Genomic DNA, 16,625 nt, shown 5'->3' with positions numbered 1-16,625 from the left:
AGACATTCCCCCCTTCAGCATGAATGTCAAAACAAACTCTACACATACATCATTTCGGTGAAGCTCAAACATCCAAGTGAAGGAACAATAAGCAAAACGCAGTGGAGGGGGGTTTTAAAGCCTGACCTGAACCGACGAGTAAAAATAAACAAGATGTTGAATATCTAGATCTGCTTTTGTTAATGACTCAGTAGACTTCATTGTGGCATTTCATCCATCAGCCATAACATTATGACCACCCCCCTAATATTGTGTAAGTCCCCTTTTAGTCGCCAAAACAGCCCTGACCCGTCAAGACATGGACTCCATTAGACCTCAGAAGGTGTTCTGTATCTGGCACCAAGATGTTAGCAGCAGATCCTTTAAGTCCTGATGGCCGAGCCATTGACACTACGCAACTTGCTGTCTTGTGACGGGAGTCTTGAAGTCATTGTAGCGATCACACTACGTGACTGATTGGTGAAGGGTTCACACACTACACAAGCTGACAGCGGCTGTGTCACCTGACGCTGGTCTCTAAACCACGTTTTGTCAAGAAAACACACGTGAAATTTGAAACGGGAAATGAGGCAAACCTACACATGAAACAGCCGTTGCTCAAATCATTCCTGAACCATTTTTACTTTGTGGCAGGGCGATTTATCCTGCTGAAAGATGTCACTGCCATCGGGGAATACCGTTTCCATTAAAGGGTGCATATGGTCTGCAACAATGCTTAGGTAGGTGGTACGTGTCAAAGTAGCATCCACATGACTGGCAGGACCCAAGGTTTCCCAGCAGAACATTGCCCAAAGCATCACACTGCCTCCGCTGGTTTGCCTTCTTCCCATAGTGCATCCTGGTGCCATATGTTCCCCAGGTAATTGATGCACACTCCATGTGATGTAAAATAAACGTGATTCATCAGACCAGGTCACCTTCTTCCATTGCTCCGTGGTCCAGTTCTGATGCTCATGTGCCAATTGTAGGTGCTTTCAGTAGTTAAGCAGCTTAGGCACTTTGACTGTTCTGTGGCTACGCAGCCACATACGTAACAAACTGCGATGAACTGTTTTCTGACACCTGTCTAGTAGAACCAGCACCAACCTTTTCAGCAGCATCAGTGTTATTCACTTCACCTGTCAGTAGTCATAATGTGATAGCTGACCGGTGTATAATCAGCAGTGGACCAGTTGATTTCCACTGGACTGAGGTCTTCCAGCATCCAGTTATCATCCTCATTTTTTTTTTCTGCAGATTGGTTGGGTCTATTTAGTCTTGACATGGGAATATTAGACCTATTATTGACCTGTTTTTTAAGAGAAGGAGTGTGGTATAATGAGGAAAATAAAAATCCCTGAGGGCATACTTATACTTACCTAGCAAGTGCAATGAGGAATATGGACTTTTCAGTTGGCCTAATTGTCGAAGTTGTATTTTTACAATGTAGGCCTAGATGTAATTTTAAAAATAGACATAATTTAACTTTTTAGTGATAAACAAAACATAGGCCTATCAGATGCAAATTATTAGCATAGTATTTTATGTCTTAAAACATGGCTCTCAAGTATAGGCAACTGACAAAATGTAAGGGGTATCACCTGATAGTGTGACTGTTGGACTACCCAGTGTGAATCAGTGTGATAACCAAATAATTTACAATGTGATTTGTTACACATCCTTTCCTAGTAATGTATGTTATGTATATTAGTGATAACAAGAGATTCATAAAGGAAAGATTATGGTAAACTAAACAAAGAGGTCAAACAAGTAGCCAATCTTTATGATCAATAGGCTATTATAAAGTCACTGTTGACCACCACAGACGAACCCAGCTGTTTCACATTCCTATAATGTCTCAATATGTTGTTTGTTTTAATACCGCTGTCCAAGCCGAGCGCACACACGCTGTGGAGAGGTTGCCTCTCGAACAGACAGGCAGAGATTAAGGCGAGGAGGAGCTCCACCACCTCACGCTCGTCCGCGTAAACGGGAGGCTAGACGCACTTGGATTACCGGGCAGTCAACTGTCACCGCTCATAACGGCTACAGACCGGCGCCCTGCCCAGCGCTCCTCTACCGCGCGCACCGCCGGTCATTAATTCATCTCATAAAAAGCTAGAGACATGGGCAGTAGTAGCATTTAATAGATTTTTATTGTGGGTTTTATCTCCGTGGATGCAAAGAAAAAAGTTTTTTTTTAAATTTTTTTTTATTGAGGCGGCGTTAAATAGGACGACAGAAGCTGGGAGACAGCACCGGGCTTCTCCGAATCTCCTCAGCATCTGTTTCTCTTTCTGGGGCTGCAGTTTCTAAAATCTGTTGAAGTAAGGTAAGTCACCGACTCAGGTTTTTCTTCTTTACTTATTCAAGTCACTGCTGGAGACGGTGTCAGGATTAGTCACGTAAGGGAACATATTATCAATTTAAATGTCAATTTGCCTAATTTTATGTCACATTTTCCGGACTGATGAAGGAGAATCCGATTCTCTTTGCATGGGATGACCGTGACTGTTGACGCAATATCAATTGGATTTTCATTTTCCTGCGTTTATGCTGTTAAAGCATTATGATTAAATAGCACGTAGAAGGAAATTTAACACCAGCTTAGCTCAAGATTATTTTAAGCAAAGGAAAAAATACAGAAAATGCAGGATGGATAGTTGTCTGTGATGCTCTATTTATGTGACTAAAAAAATATTCGAAATTGTAGTGGATGCATGCATTATACTCATGGAAAATTTTATTCAGCGTTTTTCCTGAAGGAATTCTAAGAAATGCAATGATCCATGGGATACATAATATTTGTTAATGTTAATGGAAAACCATAACCAACTTCTGCAGATTAGATACTCCTTGGTGAGTCAATGCAAATTTGCAGAGGGATTTTCAATAGTGGAGTACAAACTGCGCACATAAGGCAAATTGGAGGATCTTCTAAACATATTCACCTCTTTGCAGTCAAAAAGATGTGAAAGATTGTGTTACAGATGAATCTTTCAAGTCACATACAGGCACATACACTCACACATACACACAGCGCATACACACAGCGCATACACACATGTTGCGTAGTATCCAAACAGGCTCCAGCTTCTCTTCTGAGAGATTAACAGTACAAAAATGGAGAGGCATCGATTCTGTTCCCAGTAATAAATATAATTTTACAAGTTAAGAAATGGACACCAAGACACACACATAAACCCAAGCAATCAGTCAGCACACAATGCACACAAGTAGGCACATGTATACAGATTAAAGGTCAGTGCATGCAACCTTTCTGCACTTGCTGTATTATTCACAGCATCTGTGTGGAGGCTGAGACTAAAGCTGCTTTTTGCTTTGCTCTCAGAAAGAAATCTTGACTTTGTATAAGTATGTATATTTTCACGAGCTAAATCCACCCAGGACTCCTTCTCTTCTCTTCTGCGTGAGAATTTTTGACACTGCCTTAAACCACCCTCATGCATTCACCCTCATATTGATTATATTAGCAAATTCGTGGAAAGGGAAAATAAGCATTCCTTCATGGACCCACTATTCCCACAAGCCGGAAATAAAATGAGCCAAAATCATCGCCGAATGCTGCAAGCCTTCGTTCAGTCTCCAGTTGTGGCAGAAACAGAGCAGAAACTGGAGTGCCTGCTTCGAAGATGTCTGTGGCTAAATTGGGATTCTTCTTTTGGGGATTCCTTTGTGTTTACGTAACCGTGTTTAGAGTAATGGCTTGTGTCATCTGGAATTTTATTAGAGGCAGTGAGTGAAGTGGCTTCAATGAGCTGATATGACTGCGAGGAACGAGAGCTTCTCGGCACATGATATACACATGCTGTGCAATACAGACCAAGACAAGAATAGCAACAGACACATAGTGAGGCCGTACGGCAGAAAGGCAGACATAAACAGCACAGAATGAGAAAGACAGCAATGAAGAGATACGTGCAGACAGGCAGGCTGAGATGTACGGCGCCCTGCAGTGAGCTGGGCTGGGTTGGCAATGAGTGTGGCTGCTTTTTGAGTCTTGAAGATTAGTTCGTCATTCATTGTCCCACACATTGTTTGTCTGTCTGTCCGTCTCCAGTCTGTCCGGTCAGAGACGGGCAAGCGGGTAAGTGAGCAAGTGGCAAAATACGCTCCCCCTTTGCAGGGACACGAATGAGAGGTCAGCATGAAAAAGGAGGCCTTTGGAGGGGCATTGTGCTCTGCAAGTGTTTGAGGAACAGCTTTTAAAGCTTTGTTTCCAATTGAAAGATTTGGATGCACACTTATGAAGCTGCTTTGCGCTTTTGTGTCTCATTTTGGGTTTTGGACTATAATACTCCTGCAATCGCCAAACCAACATTTAGACACGCCGCAAATGCAAATACATGCCAATACACATTTGCACACACAGCTTGTCTCACACACACACACACACACACACACACACACACACACACACACATACAGAGTCAGGTAATTGAGTCCCATCACTCATGGGGAGGTCAGCAGACTATTCACTGTCTGTTGTTATTCCTCAATATTAATCAAGCCTCTATGTTTTATTCATAGGTACATGCAGTGACCCAAAATGTCACTATATCTCCCTGTCTGAGCATCATAATTGACGCATTCATGAACAAGACAACGCTAAATACTACTGCTTAGAAGTAACAGTGACACATCTCCCGCTGCATTACGATCTCTTGGTGAAACAGATCAGAGGAATCAAGAATCATGTGAAATAACATGAACATGATGGAAAAACCCTCTTCTGTTGACCCCATGCTGTCTTAAGCTACTTACGTGTTCGTGTAACGTGGACAGTTTTGCTGTCACGCCGTTAATGTTGGCAGTCTTGAAAACCTTGAAAGAGGAGAGAGACTAAATGTGCTGAGAAGCTGCATAATTTGGACTTACGCTGAAATGTCACACGTTAAGGTTTAGAGTTTCCATGCTGGCGAGCCATACATCAGACTCAGACAGATCTAAGGGTGGGGCTTAACCTTTTCCATTACATAATAAATGGAACTGTGTTGTCAGAGCCAGAGGTCAGGCTTTACTTCTTCATTTCATGCTACCATGTACACACACAGCGGTGCACAGCTGGGTCTGTAAAATGATAAAGACATTTATAGAGTAGCAAGAGACACTGAAGTTGACTTTGAGTCACTATTGGGCAAGCTGGAATGGTTATAGGATGTGATTAAAGTTAAGTGTTGCAATATGTGCAGCGCAACTGTAGCCGTTCTCTGTCCGTCTTTCATGTTAGCTCTCAGTTCTCTGCATGAGTCAGATATGAACTTTATTCAGGCAAATGCTCATGTTCATGATTTTCTATGAAGACAAGGGGATCTGCTGATGCAAAATTCAATTTCACAGTCGTCTGTTGCAGTTATCTCTCCCCCGGTTAGCTGTTTACCAATTGCAGGTGGCTGGATGAGCAGTTTCAGAGTAATAGAAGCTTGCAAAATTTGCATGTGATTTATGACTAAACTCAAATAAGGCTCCAGGAAAGACATGCACACGACAGTAATGAAACAAAACGGTCTTTATTTCAGCATTGTTATTTAATACAAATGGGATGGTGTATTTTAGGCAGTGAAACATCTCCTGTAAACAGTGCTGCAGCTACAGCACTTCATACAGTGAAAAGTAGTATCAATAGGTGGTGCTAGAATAGAGTGAATGGCTGATGGCTTAGAAAAAACAGGTTTATACAACAAATGATTAGTGTGTGTGTGTGTGTGTGTGTTTGTGTGTGTGTGTGTGTGTGTGTGTGCATGCGTGTGGGTGTGTAACAAAGAAAGAGATACAGACAGATCATTTCACCACGTATTAACATTTTCATAAAAATGTCATTGTGTCTCCTCTGGCCTGTGATCTCTTCCCCTTCCTGTAATACCTGAATTCAATTTGCAGTGCCGCTACTCCAGACGCTACAGCTGCACAGCTAACGGCACAACGTGCTCCTTTACTTCCTTGATCGATCGAATGTTCCCTGTCTGAAATCATGAAGATCTGTTAGCAGAGCCAAAGGAACATGCAGTTCCACATCTCCTCTTCTTTATTTCTACAGTGTTCACCCTAAAAAGCTTATCTTACGGTCATAAAAAACACATTATAGGTTTTGAAACGTAAAGAACAATTTGCTGGGGATATTATAACTTTATGGACAGCTGTTTTAAGTGGTAAGGTAGCTCATTATTGAATAGCTGTTAGTCTGTGCAAAGGACTGATTAAAGCCTCCTTACAGCTGTTAAATTGGGTTTTTAATGGAAATTCAATTCTCCAGAATGGTTTCTAAATTTCCACCAGGCTAAGAAAGCTGTTAACCCTCTAAAGCATCCAAAATCCTCCATTTAGGCTGCCCTTAAAAAGTGGCTCCTTGTGAACAACAATTAACAATTACTCTGCTAAATGTTTAACACTGATGGCAAACTCATTTGCTCTAGTCATTACTGTTAATAATCCGACACAAAGCCTTCAATGAGTGTGAAAGCAGGGGTGCGTCATCGAAGCAGCCACACGTTCCTCCTCTCTGTAAGATCAAAGTGCCTCATCATTTTACTGTATAGGGTAAAACATTCTCTGATAGAGCCTTTAAAAGTCAACTTGCTATGAACCCATTTTTATCCTTCTGGAAGACATTGACAGCGAATGGAAAAAACACGTCTGTTTAAAGGATCCCATTAGCATGCAAAGTTTCTATTTTTCTGCTGTCAGCGCAGCAAGTAACACACACTTTTTGCCTCTTTATCTCGCCTTTTTTTGCTGTTCAGTCACAGCTTCTTCTTTGCTTTTATTCACCTTTTTCTTCCTTTACAATATCTACTTTACTTGTCCTAGCTGCTACTTTTTGTTCTTGTGGACTTCCAAATCTTATTTCATCTTCATAATGTCCGCACCTCATGCTTCTCCTGTCTCATTTCTTTGTCTTTTTTACATTTGTAGTGAAAAAGGCATGTCTTCTCCAATTTGATTTCATTTTCTCTGTCTCTGTCTTCCCCTCTCTTCATCTCTGTCCTCTGTTGTTGCTCTGTCCTTTCACCTTTTGTCCTTCACAGTTAATTGCATTCTCAGTCCCTCCTGTCTTTTGCCCATCTCTCTCATTCCTTCCGTCCTTCTATTTTTGCTCTAAATGTTTTCACCTTCTCCCTCCTGTGTTTGGTTGGCAAACACTTCCTGGGGCTTTTTCGTGCCAAAGTGTCATCCCCTGATAGCTTTTGGTCACTCTGAGAGACATGCAGTCACAGAGTGTGCATAATTCAGGGTCAGGAGGGGTTAAAAAGATGATTTTCTTTTTTCAGTGTTTTAAGTCGGTCTGGTCAAAAATTGGAGGTCCTACATTTTACAGCAACAAAACAGAGGATTCAACCACTTATGTCCTTAATCTCCATTAAAATAAGCCGTTGCGTTCTTGCCTTTCAGTCTGTGTTCATCGCCGATCTTCCCTGCTGTTTACCAGCCAGGTGTCCAGATTATCACTCCAGATATGCTTTTCCATTTTTTTCAAAAACACTGACATTTAGAGTGACGCACTGGAATATTTTTGGCTCTCATTCACTCAGGATTTGGCACTCTCACACAACACTGATACGTCTGTCGGCATATGTGCCTGCAATCTGTCAAGACAATGACATGGATAGGGATCTTTTTACTAATGAGAACTTGTGTTTTGCACGACATAAAAGATTTAATGGTAATAGTGGGGTAATAGTTTGATAACAAAGAGGTAATAATTAAGTAATACCATCGCATTAAAAAAGTAAAATCCAGGTAATAGCTTGGTATTAACAATGGGCATATTTGGGTAATATTAGACTGAAATGAGTGACAGATCAAGCCCCTCTAAAAGACCCCTACTGTTTAATATTGAAGTCTTACTCGCAGGGGGCCTGAAAGCAAAGCCCAGTGTGATTGACAGTAATTAAAGTGGCTTACTTTCCCCACCAAGGGCAGCTCTGTGTGCGCTGTGAGACACTGTTAATTCTGATTTATTACAATATCCCTAGACTACCAGACCACTCATTGATTTCCTTTGCCATTCGGCTCTTTTTCATCCTCATTTTGGCTCACACTTCAAGTCTCTCTATGACTCACCGGGTCGGCTGTAATACCAGGTGTAATCACCCCCTCCCATTAAGGTTTCCGTGATTGATTGGTGGCAACCCAGAGAAAGCTGTTACGCTGACTTTGGAGGTTTAAGGCCAATGATTTTCTCCTCTCTCTGAGTTTCTATTTGTCACTTGGTCTCTGCATTAGGCAATATTCTCTGGAAATTTGGAGTTGCATTTGCAAGTTGGAATGCGACCCTGATGCTGTTGAAGAAGCAGAGAGATGTTTCTATTTATGTCCATGCCATTTGTCATCACACGAGTGGTATTTTCACAAACATGCTCTCTGCATAATGTCTGTGGAACTTCAAACAAAGCCGATGTCTATGATTGTGGTTATGATTAAATGCTAGTGTCCCCTCCTTCTTCCCTGATGACTTGTGCTTATTTCTTCCTAAATGTTACAAAAGGTTGTTGCAGATCTGACATCCACAAACTCAAGAGCAAGATACTGAAATAAAACTCTTGATGTTTATAATATGCGCTCGCTGTTGTAGTAGAAAAGTCCAGGCTGACTCTTGCTGAGGGTCTGAGATGGCGTCGGCGGCTTCAGAATGAAGCTTCAGGGGCTTGTAGTGCAAAGAGAGTGATTTGCAGCATAACCGCTCTGTTCTGGAAACACTCTGCTCTGACTTACTGCTTTCAATTCTTCTCCTTTGTCACTGACTTCTTTTCCTATTGTCTCTGTTCTCAATTTTTCTCTTATCGCTCGTAATGGTAATTGAATGTTTATTGTAATGTTTGCTAATTGCCTCTCCCTTAATTTCTCTCATTACTCCCTTTATTTCCACCTCTTTCCACTCCTCTACAGTTTTACCCTCTGGTCACAATATTAAAGGACTGTAAGAGCACTTGTGCTACTATTTTAATTATCCTGTTTCCTACAGTGTGTACTCATGATAACAGCACCCATCTCTCTCACTCTGCCTGTCTCTCTCTCTCTGTCTGTTTACAGCTTATAGCACCCAGACACAGACCACTCTCTGACCCAACAGAGCGTACTAGGAACACTGTGCCCAGAAGGGAATTGTAGTTACAGAAATGCCTTTCGGCCAAAGTCCAGCGACAAATTACTTCTTTAATTGCTTTCCCATAGCCCTCAGCTGCAGTGTACTTCCTCTCCAATTGCACATTGATGCAAGTGTTGAGTTTGCTATGTAGGACAAATGGTGTATCCTAATGGGATCTGTATTGCATGCAGATATCCATCTCAGCAAAAACGTTTGTTGTGAACTTTAACACCATAGCAATTTATCAATCTTGGTCTATTCTTTTATACTATGCTGGGCAGTTAACATCATCCCCTATAATGGTCTTATCTCCTTAACCTTAAAAGGAATAATTAAACTTTTAAGCAGACTTAGAGAAAAGAAAACCCAAAATGCAAAAATCTGCCTCCAGTTTGATAAAGGATGCTGTGGCTTGTGTGCCTACATGGATATGTTGATGCCGGCTGCCTTCATTTCTCTCTTTTTTTTTTCTGCGACTCAGTGACTGATAGAAGATTTAAATTCTTTTGAAAAGCATATTTAAGAAGAGCAAAGGTTAAGAGGGGAGGCCTCATGAGGAAGGGTCCTCCCTCACTCAATTAAGAGCATACTGAGGAAAAATGTGCACATTCTTGTTTTTTTATTTCTCTGGAATTGAAAAGGCAAGGTTATCTTCAAGATGGGTTTTATGATCTGCAGATGGAGAAGGGGAACTGAGAGCACCGTATAGTAAGTCACTCAGATGACAGTGGAGGCCTCATCTCAACCCATCTGTCACCATCTTTCTTTGCTCTGAATTGGTGCTTAAGATCTCAAGAGGGATGTTTTCCTGTTCATGCAAATTCACAATTCGAGTGTTTGAAATTTTATTTTAAAGTGACACATGAAAGTGACTTTATAGAAAAAAATGGTTGAGAAATATATACTTATGGTTATCTTTGACTAATTGGAACAACATTAAAATTCACTATATATTTATATATGTGTAACACTCTCGACCCTTTTGACTCCATGTATTTAGCTTTATTATGATCTTTCATGTGCTTTTGTTTGATGTGGTCAGGTGCTTTTGTTGTTAGAGTTTTATAAAGATGTATAAATATCTGCTTTTAGTTAAGTGAACCATAACAGAGCTCTTATGACAGTAAAACAATTTCCAAAAATGTCTAAACTGCTTCTAATTTCAAAATCAGGCCAGTAGGCGCCGTTTTAATTAAAGCGTACTGGAGGGGTTTAAATGTAACCCCACTTGCCAAAAGAGTTTATTATATTGGTTATTAAATATATAATAAACCAGTTATATAGATATTGTATTTATACAGCATATTGCATCATCGAGAATGCACAAAATTTGAGGGAAAAAAGGTTTTCAGTCTTTTGAAAAACTGTAGGCCAGTCCAAGTTTTTTCTCAATTGTAGAAAAGCACATCAGTTGTAGCCCATACATCAAGAAAACAGGGAACCACCAAGAGTTTATTACTTATTTGTCAAATGAAAATAAAATACTTCAAGTACAAGAAATGAAAGCTGTATATAACCATAGACATTATAGAAGTCAATGAAGCCACTGTGACGTCACCCATTGGTTTGTGGACTATCGTTTTGAAGCCTCAAGTTTGGCATATTGGCCAATTATATATATAATTATATATATATATTGGAACCAGAAGTGACCATATTTGAACAAGAGGGTGGAGCAGTTTAGGTATACACTTTTCTATGGCTGACAGGTCATAAAATCTGAATACAAGCTTGTCTTTTCATAAAGGGAAAGGGACCAGCCAGCAAAAAATGCTGTCCATACTGCTGCCTGGTGAAGTTTTTATGTCCTGTTTTTCACGTACAAAGAAACATCTGTGCTGACAGACATGAACCTAAGCACAGAAGAAGTCACTTCATTATTAGGGATGAAAGGTCAGATGTATTTTTAACATGATCATCTCACAAGATTACAGAACACAGGACAGGGGTATGTAGGTAGGTTTATTGTTACAATATAACAGGTTATAGAGTGAAATTAAGTTTTGTAACTCCCTTCTGCTACATAGCAGACAATATACATTAATAAAGAATCAATTATGAAAAATGGTAAGAGTCACAAGTTACAAGGCCATAGTTACAATAAGGCTATTCAGAATGGCAACAAAACAAGGTCATTCATAGTTTTTCATCCACATACAGATATTGATAATCTACTTACATATCAATATTTTAGCATGTGTTCTTGGCTGACACTGTTTTTCATTCACACTTGTTACTCACAAGGTATGCTTGCCCTGAAGCATGCACTGCTTTATTGTCAGTTTTACTTTAAATGGGACCATCATTTACAAAATGAACATCATGCTGTATTGAAGAAGACTCAAAGCTAACAATCAAGACCATAAACTCATTAGGAAAGTGTTTACTGAGGTGACAAATAGTGAGAAGTAGGCTCACTTTGTCATAGACTTCTATACATAGGGATATCTTTTGCAACCAGTGGAGTCGCCCCCTACTGGCCAACTGAAGGAATGCAGGTACAAGGCACTTCCGCACTGGCTTCACCTTTTCAGACCTGAAGGTTCCCGCTTGTATCTAACGTACAAAAAAAGAATTCAAAGAATTCACATGTGACATGTTTTTGCTGAATTAATCATGATTAGTGAGTCAGCCACTTTTTAATTACAGTGAAAGTTGTGTAAATAAAGGTGGTGAAAGCACTTTGTACAAACATGTCTTCATGCTGAAACTTAATTTTAATGGTTCTAATGGTTTATTATGAAGCTGACTGTGATAGTAACGGTGCAGAACATCAGGCGCATCAGTGTACATCTATCTACTGATTAGTTAATAGTGGGGCAATTTGCAGTGTACTTTGCTGGCCAGACTCTTCCTGGGCTCTAAATGGTTTATGTGAGCATGGCACAGATAATGGTAATGGTATCAAACAGAGAGGAAATGTGAGACAGAGAGACTCTCTTCACCTTTGTGAATATATGACAGTCTGTGTGTCTTTGTGTGTGCAGGAGCATACAGACTAGCATGACACCAGCAGCATACTTTGCATTTCCTCTCTGGCCAATCCAAATGCAAAAGAATACCTACCACCACAGCTGATAAGGACTTGCATTGTGATAAACCACTTTGAACTTATCCACCAAATGAATGCACAGGCAGATCAAGCGTCCACTGAAAGAGGGAAAGCTATTAAAGCGATCCCCTACTTTATAATTTCTAATGATCTTGAATAGAAAATTCACAGAAACTGAGCCTGAAATAAAGAGTGATTATCCCATTTGGAGTTAATTTTAGAGCAGTGAGCTTTCCTGAGCAGATGTTTTAGTTAATTATCTTTGCATGATACTGTTCATTTGCTAAACTCTATTGCACGACAATGCCCTTTGATGAAGTCTCTCTGCTGTTGGTTTTCCAAACTGTCCTTACATCCATAACGTTGAAGAAATAATACTTGAAGCATCTTTAAGTCTTTGGCTGATACTCTGCACCTGACAAAATGTCCTGAAAGCAACGTGATTGATATATTTGGATTGTAGCGTGCATGCCTGCACACACCACCCACATGCCTTCTCTCTTTTACTGCTATACAAATCTGAAGAATCAAAGCACGTATTGTATGCAACACACCATGATCATCATGTATGTAGGGCATGAATATATGTGATGTGTTTCTTTATGTTTGGAGTCTTGTATTTTATGTTGCTACAAAAAGAAGATTGTCAGCAAATAAGCATTCCAAAGCATTCCATTCCATTAAATTTAAATTAATAATTTGACATTTTGTAAAAAAGGCTTATTCACATTTATGTCAAGAGTTAGATGACAAGATTTATTCTTTCATATACAGTATGTCCATTCAATTTGAAGATACAGGCAGGAAACGGTTATCTTAGGGTAGCAGACTAGGAGCAGGGGGAAACAGCTGGCCTGTCTCTGTCCAAGTCCAAAAAAAGAAGTGCAAAAAGGAGAGTTTGTGCTTATGGGTCTTACTTTTACAATAATACATGACTACATATTCAAATATTTTAAGGTTTAGCCTAAATATCTCCGGTCAGGGTTTTCTTATCGCTTAGAATCAAATCATTAATGATAATTTCTGCCACCATGAATAATCCTTAAGGGTGGGGAGAGGAGGGTAGTAAAGTTAAGGAGCCGGCTACTTGCACATGAAATAGAGAAGTTTTGTTATTGCCACTGCTCTGAACTACGGTAAAAAATACATGCTCTACTAAAGCCAGCTTAATGTGGTTTTACTGTAAGTGCCTGGGCATGACCAATTACAGAGCGTGAAGGAATACTGCCCTATTTTACATTACATTTAGCAGCAGCCATGTTTGACCTAAGATGGCAAATGCAGTGGGAAACTACTGCACTAGACAGAATGTGAGGCATAACTCAGAAAACGTGCAGCGTTGCAAGTGTGTTCTGCATTCGGTCACCCAAAGGTATGTGAGACTGAGGATTATAATGGCGTCATATTGATATTTAGACACACTGAGCTGCTCTCAACATGTAGTTGCAAGTATGAAGAAAACCAAGCACAAAGCTACAGTTGGAGCAGATCTTTTTTTTTTCAGCTAGGAAAATGCGTGTCCTTGTGTAGGAGAGCTCAATCCTTTCCATCCCCATTGTTGTAATTAGATCCATTATTCAGGGACAATAAAAATCGGCTTGCCCATGTCTGTTAATGATTTGGGAACCTTATCAACGTGGGCTTGGTTTCATTCCAGGCAATTCTGTTCAGGCAGTGGCACTCAAGCCTGTCATTACCTGCTGCCTCCAATCAAGGGTGATTTTTTTGCACAGTTTCTGAAAACTTGTTTTCAGAGTTTTTTTTCCTCCCTTCACCTGCTAGGCGATGGTATTCTGACAAACACATTAAATTAGAAATATGTCACTGAAATGGTTGCAATTAATGAAGACATTTATAATGAGAGGAACAGTTGGCTAAAGGTAGTGAAGTCATTGGAAGTGTGTGTGTGTGTGTGTGTGTGTGTGTGTGTGTGTGTGTGTGTGTGTGTGTGTGTGGTTCAGGTTGGTGCTGCTCTGTCTTTGGTGAACAATATGCAGAAGAAGAATAGTTTGGAGATCCCTCTGGCTCAACAGCTAAAAATAACTCGTGGTCTATACTGCAACAGGAAGATAGAGGGGGTGTTTCTGTATGTGTGTGTGTGTGCGTATGTGTGTGTGTAAAAGTGATAGGTACGAGGGAATGATTGCCCTCTTTACCTCCAGTTCCTAATGTTCTCAAACAGGACATCAAATCCTCATTCGTTATTCTGCTATCAACAGTTTGCATCTGTGAAGGTCCTGTGCATCCAGCAGGACATAATGTATTGTTCTAGGCTTAATTTTCATATTAAACAGCAGAATAAATGTGAAAATGCAATGGTAAATAATGAAATAATGTTCTGCTTGTTATTATAAAAATACGAATGAAAAGTATTTTTCTGTCATGATGACACTTTTGTAGTTGAGTGTATGATGATTGTCCTCCCCATTGTGTTTATTATTATTATTATTATTATTATTTAATAATAATAATAATAATAATAATAATAATAATAGTAACACTTGACATTTCATAATGACACTTTTATAACAGTGTTGTTTTCTCTTCAGCAGTATGAGCAGCCTGGAATTGGTCATGGACAATGGTTTACTCATTTATTCAACATAGAATAAAACAGCAATGTGAATGAGTGTTACGTCAAAGCTGAACTGAAAGCAGTGCTTCACCTGTTGGCCTGCAGGGGCGACATCATGACCATCCAACAAAAATATTTGTTGTTTTTGCAGCAATTGTTAATTTGCTGTATTGTACCACAAGGTGCTTCTACTCTTTAAAAGGTGTGAATATGTAAAGGAAATCAAATCAATAGAGCACAAAAACAAGTTTTAACAAGGTGATTTATAGAAAAATGTATTATGGTTATAGTAGCAAAATCAAGTCTATGTTTCACTTGTAACCACTGAAAGGAGGAAAGTACATGGGAAGATATGGTCTCTCTTCTTACTATGACTGCTTCATTTTGAATGAGCCACATGCAAGACTAAGTCCTATATGGGTATGCATAGAGATAAAAGCATGTACACTGGTCTCCAGATCTCCAAAAACTAGCACCAGTTTTAATTTTGCTATCGACCTAATGTGGAAAAAGCTACTACTAACGAGCTTTGTCAAATTTCTAAAGCATGGATAAAAAAATGACAACCAGATTCTCGCTTACAGTATATGGACATGTGAAGGCAGAGATCCAAGAAAACTGGCTACAACATATTATCTCATTAAGATGGAGATCTTCTTTGGCCATCCAGCATTTGACATGCTCAAGACGATTTCAAAAGAGTCTGAGGGTCATGTGCTTCACCTGGGAGAAATACAGCTGCGTGTCATCAGCGTAGAAATGATAAGGGACACTGTAACATTTACAGTAATTATAGTCACTTTTGAACTCTTGAAGGAACAAAGCAGTAACACACATTGTTTTGAGTCAGAGTTCTTCATCAGGACTTGAAACTGATGAAACGTTTAAAGTAGTAATGGCTAATATTCCATCATATAACGATGTATTTATTCACATACACTCTGCATTAATAAGAAAGCTTCTTAGAAGTCAACATTCAGCTGTTTACTGATGAACCAGGCAACAGAAAAATATATAATTCAAGTAGTTTTTGTAAACCTGTAACTGCACATATTAATATTTTGTATTTGTTAATTAATTACTATTAGTTATTATGGTTTGTTTTTGTTGTTTTCAAACATGATGTCTTCCATATGCATTATGCACAGTAAGTTACAGTACATTTCTCTTTTTCCCGCTTTCTCTTTCACACACACACACACACACACACACACACACACACACACACATTGGCACCACCAATGTGTTTATATGAGTGTCAAGCAGTTTGTAACACTTGGGTATGTAATCACACACAAATGTAGCCAGTAATAAATTTAGCAGTGTATAATTATAGATACACTTATGTTGTGCCTTCACGCACACACACAGAGAAAGAGAGAGAGAGAAACTGTAATCCCTCTCATTCACACTCACTCACACACAGCCACTTCTCTTGCTTGCTGCTGCTTCTCTATAATCTGAAGTCATTTGCATATAGTTAGTATACAGTACAGGACTGCAATTTGCTTTTCTTTTGAGTATTTTGGTTTGATTGACTTTTATTGCACGTACATTTCTGTGTAGTTCTTCTTCTGTCAGGCATTTTTTGATGGTCGTCCTTGGAATTGTGGATTGTTTCCCCCCGCAGGCAGATAATGTCAATGATAGTGATATTTAAAGTAGGTGTTTTGTATGGAGATGCTATAGGGAAATGCTTTCTGGTTTCATGGAAATGTCTTTCCATATTTGCTAAAGATTTTCCCATGATGGAAATGTGGTTGCGAAAAGGTTTCTAAGGGAACTATGGTATTTTGCATCCATTAAATGGGATTTTCTTCAGTGTGTCTGTGTGCATGTGTGAATGTGTTTTGCTGTCTTTATTTTGCAGTCTTACTGGATCATGCAGGACTGATATGCCCTCTGAGCCTTAA

The 16,625-nt window shown here is 39.6% G+C and overlaps 1 protein-coding gene across 1 annotated transcript in view; it reads left to right on the top strand.

Moving 5' to 3' along the window:
- Positions 1–2,006: 2,006 nt before the first annotated feature.
- calcr (calcitonin receptor) overlaps positions 2,007–16,625 on the top strand; it is a gene marked incomplete at its 3' end in the record, with an annotated part of 66,642 nt that continues 52,023 nt past the window's right edge. Inside the window, 1 exon segment of the mRNA XM_038725339.1 lies at positions 2,007–2,311.

This window comes from Micropterus salmoides, unplaced genomic scaffold (genome assembly GCF_014851395.1).
Source record: "Micropterus salmoides isolate LMB-PRFRI ecotype aquatic unplaced genomic scaffold, ASM1485139v1 Ms_hic_scaffold_17, whole genome shotgun sequence".
Classification (NCBI taxonomy): domain Eukaryota; kingdom Metazoa; phylum Chordata; class Actinopteri; order Centrarchiformes; family Centrarchidae; genus Micropterus; species Micropterus salmoides.
Note: the sequence above shows the minus strand (reverse complement) of the source record. Positions and strands in the feature narration are given on the sequence as shown.